This window comes from Pristis pectinata, chromosome 8 (genome assembly GCF_009764475.1).
Source record: "Pristis pectinata isolate sPriPec2 chromosome 8, sPriPec2.1.pri, whole genome shotgun sequence".
In the NCBI taxonomy this organism is placed as follows: domain Eukaryota; kingdom Metazoa; phylum Chordata; class Chondrichthyes; order Rhinopristiformes; family Pristidae; genus Pristis; species Pristis pectinata.
Genome location: NC_067412.1, coordinates 102,130,654 through 102,151,768, shown reverse-complemented (window position 1 = coordinate 102,151,768; position 21,115 = coordinate 102,130,654). Strand labels below are relative to the sequence as shown.

At 43.6% G+C, this 21,115-nt stretch overlaps 1 protein-coding gene across 8 annotated transcripts in view; it reads right to left on the bottom strand.

The window, feature by feature from the left end:
• map7d3 (MAP7 domain containing 3) overlaps positions 1–21,115 on the bottom strand; it is a 125,197-nt gene that overhangs the window by 77,124 nt on the left and 26,958 nt on the right. The window lies entirely within an intron of this gene.

The following is a 21,115-nucleotide window of genomic DNA, read 5'->3' as shown; positions in this document are numbered from 1 at the left end:
CCAAGTCAGATACACAGAAGAGGGGGACAAGACTAGTGAAAAGTCTTACTGTTACAGAAAGGAGCTAAGTAAATGTAATAGGTTAGAAAAATTTGAAGTTAATTTAATCACAGTATGGTTAAAGCAGTGGAGGCCATTTGGTCCATCAAGTCTATTCTAGCTCAATGCAAGAATAAAATTAGCCCTAGTCCCAGTTTCCTTTTGAATGCCACAACTGCATTTCCCTCCACAGCAGTCACTCGGTACAATGAAATATTTCCTCCTCTAGTTCTTCTGCCAGTCCGCTTTTATATCCTCTGGCCTTGCCCTCTCGATTGACAGGAACAGTTACTTTCTACCTATTTGGCCCATACCCTACAAGTTTTTAAATATTGTCATCAGATCTCCTTGCAATATCTTCTGTTGTAAGAACAGCCACAGTTTCTCAGTTTATCCACACAGAATTTTAGTAAGACTCCTTTGTATCCTCTCCAAAGATTTTATATCTTTCTCGGTGCAGTGCCCAGAACTGTACTTTAGCAAGGTCTTTGACAAGGTCCTGCATGGGAGGCTGCTCCAGAAGGTTAAGTCACTTGACATTCAGGATGAAGTAGTCAACTGGACTCAACGTTGGCTTAGCGGGAGAAGCCGGAGAGCAGTAGTAGATGGTTGTCTCTCTGACTGGAGGCCTGTGACTAGTGATGTGCCACAGGGATCAGTGCTGGGCCCATTGTTGTTTATCATCTATATTAACGATTTTTCTGATAACACGGTAACTGGATCAGCAAATTTGCAGATGACACCAAGATTGGGGGCGTAGTGGACAGCGAGGAAGGCTATCAAAGCTTGCAGTGTGATCTTGACCAGCTGGCAAAATGGGCTGAAAAATAGCAGATGGAATTTAATGCAGACAAGTGTGAGGTGTTGCACTTTGGGAGGACAAACCAGGGTAAGACTTACACAGTGAATGGTCAGGCACTAGGGTGTGCAGTAGAACAAAAGGACCTGGGAATACAGATCCAAAATTCCTTCCATCACAGGTAGATAGGGTCATAAAGAGAGCTTTTGGCACATTGGCCTTCATAAATCAGGGCACTGATTACCATAGAACCATACAGCACAAAACAGGCCCTTTGGCCCACCATGTTGTGCCGTCCATCAGACCACCCTCACACTACCTAACCCCTTCCTCCCGCATATCCCTCTATCTCACATTCCTCCATATGCCTATCCAACAAGCTCTTGAACCTGTTCAATGTATCTGCCTCCACCACCACCCCAGGCAGTGCATTCCATGCACCAACCACTCTCTGGGTGAAAAATCTCCCCCTGACATCTCCCCTGAACCTCCCACCCATAACCTTAAAGCCATGACCTCTCATCTTGAGCATTGGTGCCCTGGGAAGGAGGTGCTGACTGTCTACTCTATCTATTCCTCTCAATATTTTATATACTTCTATCATGTCTCCTCTCATCCTCCTCCTTTCCAGTGAATAAAGCCCTAGCACCTTAAGCCTCTCCTCATATTCAATACTCTCCAATCCAGGCAGCATCCTGGTAAATCTCCTCTGCACCCTCTCCAATGCCTCCACATCCTTCCTATAATGAGGCGACCAGAACTGAACACAGTACTCTAAGTGTGGTCTAACTAGAGTTTTGTAAAGCTGCATCGTCACCTCACGGCTCTTAAACTCAATCCCGCGATTTATGAAAGCCAACATCCCATTGGCCTTCTTAACTGCTCTTTCCACCTGTGAGGCAACTTTCAATGAACTGTGAATATGAACCCCCAGATCCCTCTGCTCCTCCACACTGCCAAGTACCTTGCCATTCACCCAGTACTCTGCCCTGGAGTTTGTCCTTCCAAAGTGTACCACCTCACACTTCTCTGGATTGAACTCCATCTGCCACTTGTCAGCCCAGCTCTGCATCCTTATCAATATCCCTCTGTAAGCTCCGACAGCCCTCCACACTATCCACAACACCACCTATCTTAGTGTCGTCTGCAAACTTACTAACCCAGCCCTCCACCCCCTCATCTAAGTCATCTATAAATATCACAAAAAGTAGAGGTCCCAGAACCGATCCCTGCGGGACACCACTAGTCACTGCCTTCCAATCCGAGGGCACTCCTTCCACCACAACCCTCTGCTTTCTACATGCAAGCCAATTCCTAATCCACACAGCCAAGCTTCCTTGGATCCCTTGGCCTCTGACCTGAAGAAGAAGCCTACCATGAGGAACCTTATCAAACGCCTTACTAAAATCCATGTAAGCCACATCCACCGCACTGCCCTCATCAATCTTCCTGGTCACCTCCTCAAAGAACTCTATCAGGCTTGTGAGGCAAGATCTTCCCTTCACAAAGCCATGCTGGCTGTCCCTAATCAGTCCATGATTCTCAAGGTGTTCGTAAATCCTATCCCTTAGAATCCTTTCTAACAGCTTACCCACCACAGACGTGAGACTCACTGGTCTATAATTCCCTGGCCTATCCCTATTACCTTTTTTGAACAAGGGGACCACATTCGCAATCCTCCAATCCTCCGGCACCACCCCCGTAGACAACGAGGACTCGAAGATCCTTACCAGCGGTTCAGCAATCTCCTCCCTAGCCTCTCGAAGCAGCCTGGGGAAAATCCCGTCAGGCCCCGGAGATTTATCTGTCTTAATATTATTTAACAACTTCAACACGTCCTCTCTCGATATCAACAACCTCGAGAACATTACCCCTACCAGCACTCCCCTCCGCATCATCAAGACCCCTCTCCCTGGTGAATACCGAAGAGAAATATCCATTGAGAACTTCACCCACTTCCGCCGCCTCCAGGCAAATTCTCCCACCTTTGTCCTTAATCGGACCTACCTTCACCCTAGCCATCCAGGAGTTGGGATGTTATGTTGAAGTTGTACAAGATGTTGGTGAGGCCAAATTTAGAGTATTGTGTGCAGTTGTGGTCAGCACCTACAGGAATGATATCAATAAGCTTGAAAGAGTGCAGAGAAAATTTACACGGATGTGGCCAGGACTTGAGGACCTGAGTTTATAGAGAAAGGCTGAATAGGTTAGGACTTTATTCCCGGGAGCAGAGGAGAACAAGGGGAGATCTTATGGAAGTATACAGAATTATGAGTATAGATAGGGAGAATGCATGCAGGCTTTTTCCCCTCAGGTTGGGTGAGACTAGAACTAGAGGTCATAGGTTTAGGGTGAAAGGTGAAATATTTAAGAGGAATCTGCGGGGGAACTACTTCACTCAGAGGGCGGTGCAATGTGGATTGAGCTGCCAGCGGAAGTGGTGGACGTGGGTTCAATTGTAACCTTTAAGTTTGGATAGATGCATGGATGAGAGAGGTACAGAGGGCTATGGTCTGGGTGCAGGCAGATGGGCCAAAGGGCCTGTTTCCATGCTGCTGTGTTCTATGACTATCTTGGTGCAAACCTCCAGATGCAACTCAGTCATACAGATGTCATGCAGCCTAGACACAGCCATTCGGCCCCACCAACCAATGGGCACCCATCCATATTTATCCCAGCACTTGACCCATAGCCTTCAAGTCAAATGGTCATCTAGACACTTCTTAAACACTGTGACCGTTCCACCACCCTCAGGAAGTATATTCTAGGTACTCACCACTCTCTGGTGAAAAAGGACCCCTTGGGTCCCTTCCAAATCTTTTGCCCCTTACCCTAAATCTATGTCCTCTGTTTCTTCTACCTCTGACATGGGAAGAACTTTCCTGCTGTCTATCTATACCCTCAATTTTATATACCTCAGTCATGTCCCCTTTTAAACTCCTCCACTCTAGGGAGAACAGACCCAGCTTCTCCAGTCTCTCATCACTGAACTGCACCATCCCAGGACTGAACTAGTGTTTTATTTTAAAGGATAGGTTCGTACCCTCCTACTCAGTGCCCCCATATACAAAGCCCAGGATCCCATTTGATTTTATAAACACCTCCTCAACTTGCCCTGCCATTTTCATCAAACTCACAATCCCAGGTCTCCAAGTTCTTCTGAAGACAAAAGAGACTGCAGTTGCTAGAGTCTAGAGCAAAAAAAACAGAACACTGGAAGAACACAGCAGATCAAGTCCTGATGCAAGGCCTCGACCCAAAACATCAACTTACACCTTTTGTCTCCGCAGATGCTTCCTTGACCTGCTGAGTTCTTCCAATGTTCTGTTTTCAGCTACAAGTTCTTCTACTTTTCTTTTTTGACTGAGTCATTCAATAGCACAGAAACAGATCCTTTGACCTACTCAGTCCATGCTGACCATCAAGCACCCATTTACACTAATGATAATTTATTCTCCCCACATTTCCATCAACTCCCCTCAGATTCTACCATTGATGGGCAGGCACGGTAGTGTAGCGGCTAGCGTAACGCTATTACAGTGCCAGCGACCTGGGTTCAATTCTGGCCACTGTAAGGAGTTTGTACGTTCTCCCCGTGTCTGTGTGGGTTTCCTCTGGGTGCTCCGGTTTCTTCCCACATTTCAAAGACATATGGGTTAGGAAGTTGTGGGCATGCTATGCTGGCGCCAGAAGCGTGGCGACACTTGCGGGCAGCCCCCAGAACACACTACGCAAAAGGTGCATTTCACTGTGTTTCCATGTACATGTGACTAATAAAGATCTCATCTACCTAAATATTAGGACCAACTAGCCTACCAACCTTCAGAACTGTGCCCTCTAGTTTATATTGCCTCTTCTCATTCTTACCAAAACACAACACTTCACATTTCTCAGCTTTAAATTTCATCTGCCACATATCTACTCATTCCACCACCTTGAATCAATAGCTATCCTCCTCACAGTTCAATGATCCTCCAACGAATTTGGAAATTGTGTGCTGTGCACCCAGTTCCAAGTCATTTATAATAGGCTTCCTCAAAAGATGATGCTATCTGCAACCAATGAGAAAAGCAGTCAACATAATTCATCTCCCCAAGTCAGACTTGGGTCACTGCACCCTTGTGAAAGTTAACTGGAAGCAAACTCATGCTAACCACTGGCAATGCCTGTTGCATGGACTACAAAGTACAAATTGTACAATTGACACAAGGCTTGTAGACTGGACATCATTTAATTTGTAATCATGCCTGATAATATACAATGGCTAAATGTTTTAAAGTTTAAATAAATGCAAGATACTTCCATTATTATGCAAAATGAAAAGCAGTAATTATAGGCTATGAGGAAAGTGATAAAAAGTAGCACTGACTGAATATTAGGACTATGATGGCACTGTGCAGCTCCTCAAACTGTTCTACAATTGGCGTCTCAGGACTCCAGTTACTGCCTTTGGTCAACATTTTAGGTCGTTACCCAAATAAAAACAATCAATTGCATTGAAAGCACCACTGACATCCAACATCCACAGGGTAGAGAGATCCAGATTTCCACTCCCTGTGTGAAGTGCTTATTGGCATCACCCTGGAACATTATGCCTTATTACAGAGGAAATAGTTTTTCCTGTATCTAATCTACCACATTCTTCAAACATTTCACCACTTAATCACTTATTCCCTCTCCATCTGCACACACAGTCCTGAACTAATGTCGGTCTAGATAGTGGGCTCAGCTCCTGGGATAAAGTTTAACACACAACTGCCAGCCTCAGATGGAAGCTGCACCATAAACAAAGTCCTGATGAAGGTCTTGACCTGAAACGTCCACTGTCCATTTCCCTCCATAGACGCTGCCAGCTTTTTGTGTTGCTCTATAAACAAAGTTAACACTTGACTGCAATAATTGGAGATAAGAACAGAACACACATGCATACCTATCCAGAACAGAGGGACAATGCCGTACATTTTGATGAAAGTTTCTCTGAGATTGATACATCATAAATTTCACACACTAATTCTTTATGTTGCTTTGTAAAAATTAAACATGAAATCTAAACACATCTATACATGAGATGCCAACCTATAACTTCCCTTTGAAAAGCAAAGCACATATTGAGAGCATTTCTCAAACAGAAGAATTCCATCTTTCTTCCTTAAACTATTCATCCCTACATTACAGTGGCTGGTTGAAAAGTGCATTGGGACATTCCAAGATTGTATAAGACAACAAAAAAATACCACGTGGTCAAACAGGGTCTGTACTGAGTGTTTCAGATTTCCTGCATCTGCAACTTTTTGCTTGCCAAGATTGGGAAGGATAAAATAGAAATGCAAACATCTCTTTCAAACCTACCATTTCCCCATCATGCACTCACCAATCCTGGAAAAATCTATTCTACTACCACCTAGTGAAATTCGAACTTTAAAGATAAGACAAATCAGTGGTGGGAAAAGAGAGAGAGAGAGAGACTTTCACCTCAAACAGGAACCTCATGGCACACAACAAAACTTGTAACAAAAAGGAATTAAATTCAAAACTCAGAGACCGTTTCAGAGACTGAATCACTGCAAAGTAATACACTCATCATAGCCACCCTGTTCCAGGAGAAAACAAAAAGGATCAAAATGATTATTTTAACACAGCAACTAATCTTACTCCAACATACATGCCTAGATCCGTATGGAGATTAGCAGTGAGAACAGATTGCAACTGGTTTCCTTCACTAAGTACATAAAAATCTACAGTAACAGGGTAATTTTGATATTTCCAATATTTTTGTTGTGTATGAAATAGTAATTAATTTTGAGGTTCCCATTGTACAGGATTATATAACATTTCTAGGGTTTCAATTCTTCACTATCTACCAAAATAACCAGAACACAAGCATGAAGACCTACTTAAAAAGTTTGATTTTATACTTTTTACTTCAATAAAACTGCATGGATAATGATAAGCATCTGTTTTGCTTTAAGCAAAAACAAATACTTTTGCTTGAAGCAAAAGCAGATACTTGCATAGATTACCAACAAACTGCACTTTGTGGGTGAGTACCAGATTCCGTTGGCTAGTGTCATAATTGGCAACTGCTGGTTCTGTAAAAATGCAGGTAAGTAATGAATGACTAAATGAACACAGCACAGTATGGGCCTTTTGGCCCACGATGTTGTGCTGACCTACATAAACACCTATTCTGTGATCAATCTAACCCTTCCCTCCTACATACCCTCCTTTTTTCTTACATCCAGTCTAAGCAGTCTTTTCAACAGGAAAATTTAATCAGCTTCTACCATCACCCCCAGCAGTGTGGCCCAGGCACCCACCACTGTGTAAAAAAACCTACCTCTGACATCTTGCCTCAACTTTCCTTCTCTGACAAACTGACGTCCTCTGGCATTGGCCATTGTTGCAGATATTACTTATTGTCATCACTTATAGTTAATACATCTGCCTAAGGACTTGTTATAACCAACACCTGATTTCACCAAACATTAATAGCAAGCGAAAAGGCATATGAAAAATTCAAGCCCTAAGGAGTTCTAAGCAGATGAACCTCTGTACACAGATATGATGACTGATCACACCAGCTACATATCCATGCAGCACAGAGAATGAGGGCATGTGCGTAAAAAAGCAACACAAAGGAGCTGGAGAAACTCAGTGGGTCAGGTACCATCTACGGAGGGAAATGGACAGTTGACGTATCGGATTGAGATCCTTCGTCAGGACTGGGGTCTCGTGATGAAGGGTCTTGACCCCAAACATCAACTGTCCATTTCCCTCTGTAGATGCTGCCTGACCTGCTGAGATGCTTCAGCTCCTTTGTGTGTGGCTCCAGATTTCCAGCATCTGCAGTCTCTTCTGTCTCCAAGTATGTACAAAGTTAGTTTGTTCAATTCCACCAGTGCTCTGCTTAGTATTTAGTACAATATAGCATTTACTAATTAACTGAACAGTACACTTTAAGAAGGCAGGGAGGAAATCCAGCAACATTCTCCAGAGCAGTATCAAATGAGCAATTCTTTAAAAGTCAATGGCCCTGATGTAGTTAACAATTTGTAATGGATGAAGAGAGTCATTTAAACATCTTCAGCGATGCAATATCCACAACATTGTACCTGCTTCTCTGAGGAGAGAATTCCAGATTTCCACCACCATTTGTTTGAAGAACTGCTTCCATGAATAGCCTGCCTCTGATTTTAACATTATCTTGTTCTGAATTTCATTACCAAAGTAGTTTATTTCCATCAACCATACTTCGTTTCCCCCACAGACGCTGCTTGACCAGAGTTCCTCCAACAGTCTGTTTTTTGCTCCAGATTCAGGCATCTGCAGACTCTTGTGTAACCATATTATTTCCCTTAATGATCTTAAACACCTCTTCAGCCCATAATTTTCTATATTCCAGGGAATACAAACCTCATTTGTGCGACTTGGCCTAGTAATTTAACCCTTACAGCCCCAGTTTTAATTAAGGCCAATGCCTCTTCCTGAGATGCAGTGCCCATATCTGAATATAGTCACTCCAGGCATGAGCCTGACCAAAGCTTTCAACAGCTGAAACATAACTTCCTGTGTATTTTGGCTCCCTCGAGAAAATAACCAACATTCCAGGAAGCTTTTAAATTATTTGTTGCGGTGCCCAACAGTTTTTAGGGATTTCTGTAAGCTCCTCAATTTCTCTCATCTACAGCTCCTTGCTTTCCACTTTAGAAAATAAATCAAGAACAGGCAGAAAAAATAATTTCTTTGAATTATTTTCACCAATTCCTTGTGTTATGGTGTCATACAAACCCAAGAAATGAGGATGCATGGTCCCACAAATCTGCTCCACCATTCAGTAAGATTATGTCTTCTCATCACAGCTCCACTTTCCTGCCCATTCCCCATGACACTTCACTTCTTGAATATACTCAATGACACAGCTTCCAGTGCTAGAGTATTTCAAAGATTCACAACCTGATAGAATTTCATCTCACTGCCATCTTATATGGGCAACCTTTGATACCGAAATTATGACACTAGTTCCAGATTACCCCACAGCATCCATCCTGTCAAATATCCTTGACCCTGTGTTTCAAAAAGAGAAACTCTTATTCTTCTAATCTACCCATCCTGCTCAAGCTTTCATCAATTTCAAAGGCACTCCTTTAGTTTGAGCAATGAACCTAAAGAACATTTCCCAAACAGTCTATCCTTCCATAAGTAATGAGACCAAAACTGCAAGGAGTACTCCAGGTACGGTCCCATCACTGTCCTGTACAGTAAGACATCTCTACTTTTATACAAAAATCAAAAAAATGTAGATGCTGGAAATCTAAACTAAAAACAGAAAATACTGGAAGCATTTAGCAGATCAGGCAGAATCTGAGGAAACAAATAAACGTAATGCTTTAGGTCTAAGATCCTTTGTCAGAACTGGAAAAGAGAAAATCTTAGATTGTGGGGATGGTGGGGGAGGGATAGTTGGGACAAAGGGAACATCTCCGGTAGGGCAAGGAAAATATCCTGGCGATAAGCTGTGAAGTCATCTCGTTGAAGGGCTAATGGGAACAATTAGGGAGAGAGATCATGGTCCTTTGTTCATATGAAATGAGAGCAGTTAGGAATATAAAGATTGCATAATACAGGGCTGTGGACATGCCCAACGGGTCACCTTGTGTCAATGGAGAGTGAAAAACTGAGTCAATATCATGGATGGATGAACTGGCCAGATCTGATGCAGATAAATAAGGGGAATTAGCAGAAGTTGCAGGATTCGATATCGAGTTCAAAATGCTGCAACGTGCCTGTGCAGAAAACAAACTGCTGTTCAAGCTCGCACTGGCCTCATGAAAACAGTACAGAAGGCCATAGATAGCTGGGTATGACAGAGCGGACTGGAGAATTAAAGTGCATGCAACAGGAAGCTCAGACTCGCCCCTGCAGACTGAGCGCAGAATCTCTGCAGTTACCCAATCTGTGTTCCATTTCTCCAAGGCAGAGACACCCCCACCGCGAACACCGAATTGAATACATTGGATTGGAAGTAGTACAAGTGAATCTCTGCTTCACCTGAAGGGACTTTTTTTTTGGGTCCCTGGGTAGATTCAGAGTTATACAGCACAGAAACAGGTCCTTCAGCCCAACTTGTCCATGCCGACCAAGATGCCCATCTATGATAATCACACTTGCCTCAATCCTTCTAAACATTTCCTATCATGTACCTATTCAAATGTCTTTTAAACATTGTAATTATACCCACCTCTACCACTTCATCTGGCAACTTGTTCAATAAACCCATCACCCTTATGAAAAACTTGGTCCCTCAGATCTCTAAAATTTCCCCTTTCACCTTAAACTTATGCCCTCTAGTTTTAAACTCCTTTACCGAGGGGTGAAAAAACCTGACTACCTTATCCGTGTCCCTCATTTTAAAAACATCTAAGGTCACCCCTCAATTTTTGCTCCAAGGCAAACAATCCCAGCCTATCCAATCTCTCATAACTCAAGCCCTCCAGACTAGGTCCTGAATGCAACCTCTCTAGCTAATCACATTCTTTCTACAGCATGGTGACCAGAACTGCACTCAATACTCCAAGTGTGGTCTAACAAATGTGATAGAGATGAAAGGACAGATGCTGCATTTTCTATGGAGTTGCATGGAAAAGTGCTGTAGGAAGGGAGTGGTTGGTGAAGTCAGTAGAACAGACCAGGTAGTTGAGAAGAGAACTTTCCTTTCTAAATGTTGAATGAGAAGTGGAGGGGGAAAGATGTATTTGGTGCTGAAATCTCATTGAAGGTGGCGTAAGTTTGCAAAGGACCTTGAATAAAGAAGCTGGTGAGGCAGAAGGCAAGGATGGGAGATACATCTGTCACATTGGTGGGAGGTGGGTGAGGGGGGCACAGGTAACTCTATCACTGCTCTGTCCAGGAGAAGGGGTGAGAGCAGAGATGTGGCCATGATCTCTGCTAATTACAATGGAGTGGTCACTATGATTCAGGAAGACCAACTTTTAATATCCTAGTTATATTAAGTCCAATAGACCCAGAGACTTATCAGCTTACAGCTCCAACAGTTTGATCAGTACCACTGCACTGGTGATTGTCATTTTCCTAAGTTCCTCCCTCTTTTCCCAACTTGCAGCTAATTCTGGGGTGAATAGGAGGAGGTGGCAGATAAATGTGTGGCTGAGAAGTTGGTGCAGGAGGGAGGGTTTTAGATTTCTGGATCATTGGGATCTCTTCTCGGGAAGGTGGGACCTGTACAGAGATGACGGGTTACACCCGAACCAGAAGGGGGCCAATATCCTTGCGGCGAGATTTGCTAGGGTGGTACAGGAGGGTTTAAACTAGTTTGTGAGGGGGAAGGGAACCAGAGGAGTAGGTCAGAGGAAGAAGGGAATGGGGAAAAGTTAGATCAAACAGGCAGAGAGGCTTTGGGGAAGGAGAAGCAGAATACAGGCTGTAAAAGTAGTAAGATAGATGGACTGAAGTGTGTTTACTTAAATGCAAGAAGTGTCAGGAATAAGGGGGATGAACTGAGGGGGACTATGATATCGTGGCTATTACTGAGACGTGGCTGACGTCAGGAGAGGAGTGGATATTGAATATTCCTGGTTTTCGGTGTTTTAAGAGGGATAGGGAAGGGGGGAGAAGAGGGGGAGGGGTGGCAATACTGGTCAGGGACACTGTTACGGCTGTGGAAAAGATGGATGTTGTAGAAGGATCATCTCTAGAGTCCGTATGGGTGGAGTTAAGGAACAAGAAAGCAGTTACTCTACTAGGAGTATTCTATAGGCCCCCCGGTAGCAGTAGAGATATAGAGGAGCAGATTGGCAGGCAGTGTTTGGAGAGAAGCAGAAATAACAGGGTTATTATAATGGGAGACTTCAACTTCCCAAATATAGACTGGAACCTGCTTAGTGCCAAAGGTTTAGATGGGACAGAATTTGTTAAGTGTGTCCAGGAGGGATTCCTGATGCAGTATGTTGACAGGCTGACTAGAGGGAATGCCATGTTAGATCTAGTTTTAGGAAATGAACCGGGACAGGTGAAGGATCTATTGGTGGGTGAGCATTTGGGGGACAGTGACCTTTGCTCCATAACCTTTAAAATTGTCATGGACAGGGACAGGTGCAGAGAGGACAAGAGGTTTTTCAATTGGGGAAGGGCTAACTACGAAGCTATAAGGAGAGAACTTGGGAGTGTAAATTGGGATGTCCTTTTTGAAGGAAAATGTACCATGGGGATGTGGTCGATATTCAGGGATCTTATGCAGGATGTGAGGGATAAATATGTCCCGGTGAGGCAGAGAAGGAATGGCAGGGTGAAGGAACCGTGGGTGACGAGAGAGGTGGAACGACTTGTTAGGGAGAAGGTAACATATGTGAGGTATAAGCAGCAAGGTTCAGACAGGGCCCGTGAGGAATATAGGGTAGCGAGGAAGGAACTTAAGAAAGGGCTGAGGAGAGCTAGAAGGGGACATGAAAAGGCTTTGGCTAGTAGGGTTAAGGAAAATCCCAAGGCCTTTTTCAAGTACGTGAAGGGTAGGAGGATGGCTAGGGTGAAGGTAGGTCCGATTAAGGACAAAGGTGGGAGAATTTGCCTGGAGGCGGCAGAAGTGGGAGAAGTTCTCAATGAGTACTTCTCTTCGGTATTCACCAGGGAGAGGGGTCTTGATGATGCGGAAGGGAGTGCTGGTAGGGGTAATGTTCTCGAGGTTGTTGATATCAAGAGAGAGGATGTGTTGAAGTTGTTAAATAATATTAAGACAGATAAATCTCCGGGGCCTGACGGGATTTTCCCCAGGCTGCTTCGAGAGGCTAGGGAGGAGATTGCTGAACCGCTGGTAAGGATCTTTGAGTCCTCGTTGTCTACGGGGGTGGTGCCGGAGGATTGGAGGGTTGCGAATGTGGTCCCCTTGTTCAAAAAAGGTAATAGGGATAGGCCAGGGAATTATAGACCGGTGAGTCTCACGTCTGTGGTGGGTAAGCTGTTAGAAAGGATTCTAAGGGATAGGATTTATGAACACCTTGAGAATCATGGACTGATTAGGGACAGCCAGCATGGCTTTGTGAAGGGAAGATCTTGCCTCACAAGCCTGATAGAGTTCTTTGAGGAGGTGACCAGGAAGATTGATGAGGGCAGTGTGGTGGATGTGGTTTACATGGATTTTAGTAAGGCGTTTGATAAGGTTCCTCATGGTAGGCTTCTTCAGAAGGTCAGAGGCCGAGGGATCCAAGGAAGCTTGGCTGTGTGGATTAGGAATTGGCTTGCATGTAGAAAGCAGAGGGTTGTGGTGGAGGGAGTGCCCTCGGATTGGAAGGCAGTGACTAGTGGTGTCCCGCAGGGATCGGTTCTGGGACCTCTACTTTTTGTGATATTTATAGATGACTTAGATGAGGGGGTGGAGGGCTGGGTTAGTAAGTTTGCGGACGACACTAAGATAGGCGGTGTTGTGGATAGTGTGGAGGGCTGTCGGAGCTTACAGAGGGATATTGATAAGGATGCAGAGCTGGGCTGACAAGTGGCAGATGGAGTTCAATCCGGAGAAGTGTGAGGTGGTACACTTTGGAAGGACAAACTCCAGGGCAGAGTACAGGGTAAACGGCAAGGTACTTGGCAGTGTGGAGGAGCAGAGGGATCTGGGGGTTCATATTCACAGTTCGTTGAAAGTTGCCTCACAGGTGGAAAGAGCAGTTAAGAAGGCCAATGGGATGTTGGCTTTCATAAGTCGCGGGATTGAGTTTAAGAGCCGCGAGGTTATGATGCAGCTTTACAAAACTCTAGTTAGGCCACACTTAGAGTACTGTGTTCAGTTCTGGTCGCCTCATTATAGGAAGGATGTGGAGGCATTGGAGAGGGTGCAGAGGAGATTTACCAGGATGCTGCCTGGATTGGAGAGTATTGAATATGAGGAGAGGCTTAAGGTGCTAGGGCTTTATTCACTGGAAAGGAGGAGGATGAGAGGAGACATGATAGAGGTATATAAAATATTGAGAGGAATAGATAGAGTAGACAGTCAGCGCCTCCTTCTCAGGGCACCAATGCTCAAGATGAGAGGTCATGGCTTTAAGGTTATGGGTGGGAGGTTCAGGGGAGATGTCAGAGGGAGGTTTTTCACCCAAAGAGTGGTTGGTTCATGGAATGCACTGCCTGGGGTGGTGGTGGAGGCAGATACATTGAACAGGTTCAAGAGCTTGTTGGATAGGCATATGGAGGAACGTGAGATAGAGGGATATGTGGGAGGAAGGGGTTAGGTAGTGTGAGGGTGGTCTGATGGACGGCACGACACGGTGGGCCGAAGGGCCTGTTTTGTGCTGTATGGTTCTATGGTAACGTTTATCCTCAATGCTGAAGATTGGTGAAAAATGTTTAAATCAGCTGCAATCTTGTTTTCCATTAATTCACTAGACATCTTCTATAGGACCAGTGCTCACTTTGTTAATGCTTTAAATTTATTTTTAAAATTGGAACTAGCTTGGATGGAGCACCTTGGTCAGCATGGACCAGTTGGGCTGAAGGGCCTGTTTCCGTGCTGTATAACTCTACGACTATCTACAACTCTTACTGCTTTTATATTTTTAGCTATCTTCATTTCCTAATCTATTTTTTCTTTTCTTTATTAATCTTCCAGTAATTTAATGGTGAATTTTTATATTCCGTTCAATCTTCTGACCTTCCCAATGATAACAGTTGGGTTACCATTACCCGTTTCACCATCGCCTCTAACTCTCTAAATTTCCCCTTACCTGAACCCTCCCTCCAATTATGTAAAACACTGTTCACAGTTCTAGTCATTTGAAAGGAAACCAGTCGCAGTCTGATTCAAGTAATGCCAGTTCCAACGTAACAGCACCTCCTTCCCCAAGTACTGATGCCAATGACCCACAACTGAAACCCACTCCTCCAATACTAATTTTTGAGCCACCATTCAATTCTGATGTTATTGACTGTGTGCCAATTTGCACATGGCTCAGGTAGATATCCAGAAATTAGCAGCTTTGTGGTTCTGGATTTTAATTTACAACATAGCTGCTCAAGCTCCCTCAACTGAACCTCAATGACACTGGTACCTTCATGGATCACAACAATCAGACCTATTCCCACTCCAAGTCCCTCTTGCATCTGAGGACATAAACTTAATCCTGATACAGGGGAAGCAGCACAACATTTGCACTTTTGCTTGTGTTTGTACGAACAGTATTCAGTTCCCGTATCTATGCTGTCCCTCAACTTACTATATTCCTTTTCACTCCTCCAACCTTAACCGGCCCATACCACAGTGGTGAGGTTAGTATGCTCGTTCTCCATGCAGTCTCTAATTTACGCAGTCTGCAAGAGCCTCATACCTGTTAGACAAGTGCAGAGGCTCACAGGCAGTCAGTCACACCCTTCCACTGACCAAACCTACAGTACTTAACTTTTGTTCCCTGATGCAAAAGTGATTGAAGCTCAGACGGGCACCGCTAGTTTCCATGTGCTATTACCACAACACACATGCCCCATCATGTCTCTCATAATTTACTTCATTAAGTTTTCCAATTATTTATAAACAATTATAATTTTAAAATACAAATTTTATTTGCACTGTTTGCATATGATACTTTAGTGAGAATCTCTTTCAGGAAGAAATAACTACAGTAATCACCAGCCAATTAATTCTTGCCTTCCTCTGATGCAACATTTTGATTACTTCCTTTTTCGCAATTCAATTCAGGTTTCTGCTGTTGGTGCTCATTAATTCAACTCTGATCTTTCTTGAAAGTACAGATATGGCACCTCTTCCACCTACCTTACTTAATTCCCGCAATCACCAAAATCCTGGGAGTTTCATACTTTTCAGAATTCATATGCAGTGGAAGTTGACTTTGCAGTACTTATGCTGTGCATTAACAGAAGTCTCGATTTATTCTAGCTAAATACCAAAGGTCTGAGTCAGACCCTGCTGACAGTAAGTAACCAGTTCTAAACTGGTCACCTAATTGACTGCAACTATTACAGGCAATTCAACTACCACTGACTAACATCATGAAAGAAACTGCAAGTTAAATGTAAAACTTAACCAAATCTTAGGACAAGATGGCCTTAAAATTCACCCACTCAAAATTCCAAGTTTTGCAACCTGTAAAATTATTACTCCACAGAGATGGATTCCATGCTACTTACTGCATGCTAGCAAGAGCCTCTGTAATTGCTCTTGCCCACGTTAACATCACGTACATTTAATGTGAGCACTCATTGCGTGTAAAGGAATGCTGATCATCTGATTCTCCTCTAGTTCCTGACCATGAAGACTATTCTATTTCATCCCTCCAACTCTGCAGTTCTTCAGTAAATTTTTTGGCCTTTGATACAGCAATTATTAGAATGCTCACAGGAAGGAAAAAGAACATCTGCGATCCATTACAGAGATGACAGCAAGTAATTTCATTTTAAATGGGATTTTCCCATAAAAGAATTATTGGATTTCATTTTAAGCATGCACTTGCAAGGTTATCACAACTGCATAGGTTTGTAAAACAGACTGGACAATGGACAGAGGATAAATGAAGTGGTAAACATTCTCCTCCAATGGTGAAATAAGAACAGTGACTACTGGTAATAGCCTACTGGGCCACATCTGTGAACAAAGTCATGTTGAGTGGATGACCTCACACTTAAACCAATTCTTGATGAAAGGTCATTAGTCTGAAACATTATTTGTTTCTCTCATCACAGGTGCTGCCTGATCTGATGGGTATTTCCAGCATCTGCAGTAAATTTGGCCTTTGTCCACCAATGTTCAATAATTACTGCCCACACCAGAACGCTGAAGTATTTTCTTTTCCTGGTGTGAGAAATTCCTCACGACCATGACAGCTACCTAAATACAGCTGTTTAACCTACCCATGGCATACATATTCAGTTCCCAACACTACATTTAGAAAGGATAAACCAGCTTTGGTCAGTCTGCAGAGCAGATCCACCAGATTACTACTCAAGTGTGTTACATAAATTATCTAAAATATAGATTAGTGTGGTCTTTTCCTCCCATATCCCCTCATGGTGTCTTTAAGTTCATCTTGTCCAGGAGAGTGAACTCCTGCACCCTCGATGCTAGAACACAGAACACAATAGTAGAGCACAGTACAAAGTTACAATACAACAACAGCATTTCCAAAACCATTTGTGATTTATGTTCATATAACTCAGAAAGAACCACATTAATATTACAGGGCCTGCCATTTATCCCATCATAGAATATAGAACAGTACGGGCTCGTCGGCCCACAAAGTTGTGCTGACCTATATAAACCTTATCCACATTTGATCTATTCCCTCTCTCCTTCATGCATATCCCTCTATTTTGCTTTCATCCACGTGCCTATCTAAGAGTCTTTTAAATGACCCTATTGTCTTGGCCCCGACCACCACTCCTGGCAGTGCGTTCCAGGCACCCACCACTCTAACAAAAAACCTACCTCTGACATCTCCCGAACTTTCCTCCGTGCACCTTAAACGGGTGACCTCTAGTATTGGCCATTACCACCCTGGGGAAAAGATGCTGACTGTCCACTCTGTCTATGCCTTTCATAATCTTGTATACCCCTGTAGCAAGTCGCCTCTCATCCTCTGTCACTCCAAAGAGGAAAGTCCTAACTTGCTCAACCTCTCCTCATAAGGCATGTTCTCTACTCCAGGCAACATCCTTGTAAATCTCCTCTGCAACCTCTCCAAAGCATCCATGTCCTTCCTATAATTTGGTGACCAAAATTGAACGCAGTATTCCAAGTGTGGTCTAACCAGAGTCTTATAGAGCCTCAACATTACCTCTTGGCTCTTGCCCTCAATCTCCCAGCTAATGAAGGCCAGCACACCATACGCTTTCTTAACCGCCCTATCAACTCATGCAGCAACTTTGAGGGATCTATGTACTTGGACCCGAAGACCTCTGTTCCTCCACACAGCTAAGAATCCCACCATTAACCTTGCACCCTGCCTTCAAGTTTGATCTTCCAAAGTGTATCACTTCACACTTCTCCTGCCACTTCTCCGTCCAGCTCTGCATCCTGTCTATATCCCATTGCAGCCTACGAAAACCTTCTGCACTATCTACTACACCACCAACCTTCGTGTCATCTGCAAACTTACCAACCCACCCTTCCACTTCTTCATCAGTCATTTATAAAAGTCACAAAGAGCAGAGTCCCAGAACAGATCCCTGTGGAACACCACTGGTCACCGACCTCCAGATCCAATACTCTACTTCTACAACCACCCTCTTCTTCTGTGGGCAAGCCAATTCTGAACTCACACAGCCAATTCTCCATGGATCCCATACCTCGTGACTTTCTGGATGAGCCTACCGTGCTACTCTCACTAAAAAGCTGACCACCCAACTTTCCTTCTTGGCCCACGTTAGCAGATTATGTTAAGTTTCCTGTCTCCTCAGATACTGTTTTCTCTCCTTCAAATCTGCCACTTAAACAATAAACAGCCCTTAACACACTGTCCTTGCAAATGACCACACCATCTTTCACCACCCCTTCCTCTCCAAAGTCCTTGATTGTCCTGTGACCAGTGTACATGGGCTTGGAAGGCTCCAGCACACTCTAAGACTTGATACTCCTCACCTGGGTCCCTCCAATCAGGTTCCCACCTCTGCTGCAGGACCCACAGCACTAATGCAAATTGCTAGTGCCATCTTGTGCAATAGTGACAAAGATTGCCCCTACTCATTCTTCTCAGCCTGTTTACTGTCTTTGCACAGCATGGTTGATTCCACCATCCTACAATTCCTTTTCACTGCCATCCGGGAAGGTGGGACCACACTCACTGGGTCCATTCTATTCAGTCAAAGCCACAGAGTCACCAGCAATGGCTTCTCTCCTGGTATTGTTACTTCTGGTGACCTTCTCCCCCCCCAGTAAGCTGTCCTTAACCTGCCCCAATTTCTTTTACATGCTGTCCCTAAACTTCATCTGAAAATGAAGATTCAGTTTCCCTGAGAACACTGATAACACCTAGCTCCATATCCGATATCCAAAACTGGATGAGCAGAAACTATCGGAAGACCAGAGCCATTTTCTTCAATTCTCGCCTCAAGCTTCGGAGCATAAACAGCAACTCCATTCTACAGAGAACATTTCACGACATTCCCGTGCATGCAGTAGACAATCCCTAACTGACCGTCCCTAACTGACCGTCTTGCTTTTGTTAGTCAGGGCATTGAGTAAGGAAGTCACGTGGCAGCTATGTAAAACTTTGATTAGGCTGCCAATGGAGTATTGTGCACAATTCTGGTCGCCCCATTATAGGAAGGATGGGGAGGCTATAGAGACGTTACAGAAGAGGTTTACCAGAATGCTGCCTGGATTAGAGGGTATGAACTATAAGGAGAGGTTGGGCAAACTTGAGTTTTCTTTAGAGTGTGGGAAGCTGAAGGGAGACCCGATAGAAGTTTATAAAATTACGAGAGGCATAGATAGGGTAGACAGTCCGAATCTTGTTCCCAGAGTAGAAATGTCAAATACCATTTCTAAAACTGTTGAAGATTTCTGCCTCCACCATCCTTTCAGGCAGTGAAGTAATTTGTGAAATAATTTGCTCTTAACTATCTAATTCCATCTAATCAACAAATCTAGATATTGACCACTTTGCAAAGGAATTTTTTCCCCTTTTTATCCTCTCTATATTTGCCACAATGTTAAACACCTCAGTTAAATCTGTGCAGAAAGAAACAATCCCAGCCTAGGCAGCTTCTCCAGGTGCTGCAACTCCCTGCAGGTCCTCTCGGCACCTCTCTAATGCTATGACATCCTTCCTGTAACGTGGCAACCAAAACCATGCAACATATTCTGGTCATAGCTTTCCTAGCATGACTTCCTGCTCTTGCATTCCATTCCTTGGCTAATAATGGCAATTATCCTAAATGTATCCTTAACCACCTTGTTTATCTGTCCTGGTATCTTTAGGGATTTATGAACATTTATTCCAAGATCCCCCTGCTCTTCTGCACTTCCTACTATCCTACCATTTATTGTGTTTTACCTTGCTTTATTTTCCCTCAAGTGTATTACCTCGCACTTCACCAGACTAAGTTCCATTTGACACTTTTATGCCCACCTAACTAATCCATGAACATCTTTCCACAGACTAGAACTTTCTTTCTCACTACCAACCACACTGCCAGTTTTGGTATCTTTGGTAAACACCTTAACCGTAGAACCTACATTTGAAGTGAAAGGCATTTATAATGTTTGCCAAAAAGCTGCCTAGGCCTGAAACTTGCAGAACCCCACTACAAATCACTCTCTAGCCTTAAAGAAAAGGAAGATTCTGAACAGATCTCCATTGATGTATCCAATTTAAGGTTTATTAGCCTATGCAATTGACATAGCCTAACCATATCAAAGCAGCAGCAGACACTGTAGCAATTAATCAACTGAAGAGTAGACATAGGTCAATGATAACAGACATTTTCTGAACAATTTCACATTTGCACAAGGGATTTTCAGTGTTCCCACCTGACCTGGATGGAAATTGTTTGCGAGCACCAACTTGCATTATGATAAATGAAATCAAAGTAGATGCTACGTGGGTGAAAATCAAAACAAAAAATGCAGATGCAGGAAATTTGAAATAAAAACAAAAAATGCTGGAAAGAGGCCAGGCAGTATCTGTGTGAGGAGAAAGTTAACGTTTCAGGTCCAGGACCTTTTATCAGAACTGAGAGAGAGGGACATACTTTGTCAATGACAAAGGATGAGAGAAAATCTGCTATGCTTATGACATGCTCTCCACTTTGTTGGCTCTGGTGCATTGGTAGGGCACACTGAGTATCATATCTATCAAGTCTTCATGGCTTCTTTGGGCCTTACCTACAAGCTAATTCAATTCTGTTCATTGAGGACAGTGGTGTCCATTTTACCATGCAATACATTAGTCTGTTTTAAATAACAAATGATAATGTAGTCAGTCTATCCAAGAGAGCTGTAGATGCAGAGTTACTGAAGATGTTCAAGACTGAGGGAGGGTGTTTTTTGGACTTCAGGAGGGAAACCAAAGGTTAAAGGGATCGAACAGGAAAGTGAAGTTAGGGCACAGAGCATAAGGATTTGAGAAATAGTAGGCGGTCATTCAGTTCCTTCAGCCTGTTCCACCAATCAGCGAGATCATGCCTAATCTTTCATCTCAGTATTAGTCCCATATTCTTTTAATATCCAGAAACCTATTATTATTTGTTTGGAACACAATGAGTGAGCCTTCACAACCCTCTTGAATAGAGAATTCCAAAGATTTACCACCCTTTGGCAGAAGA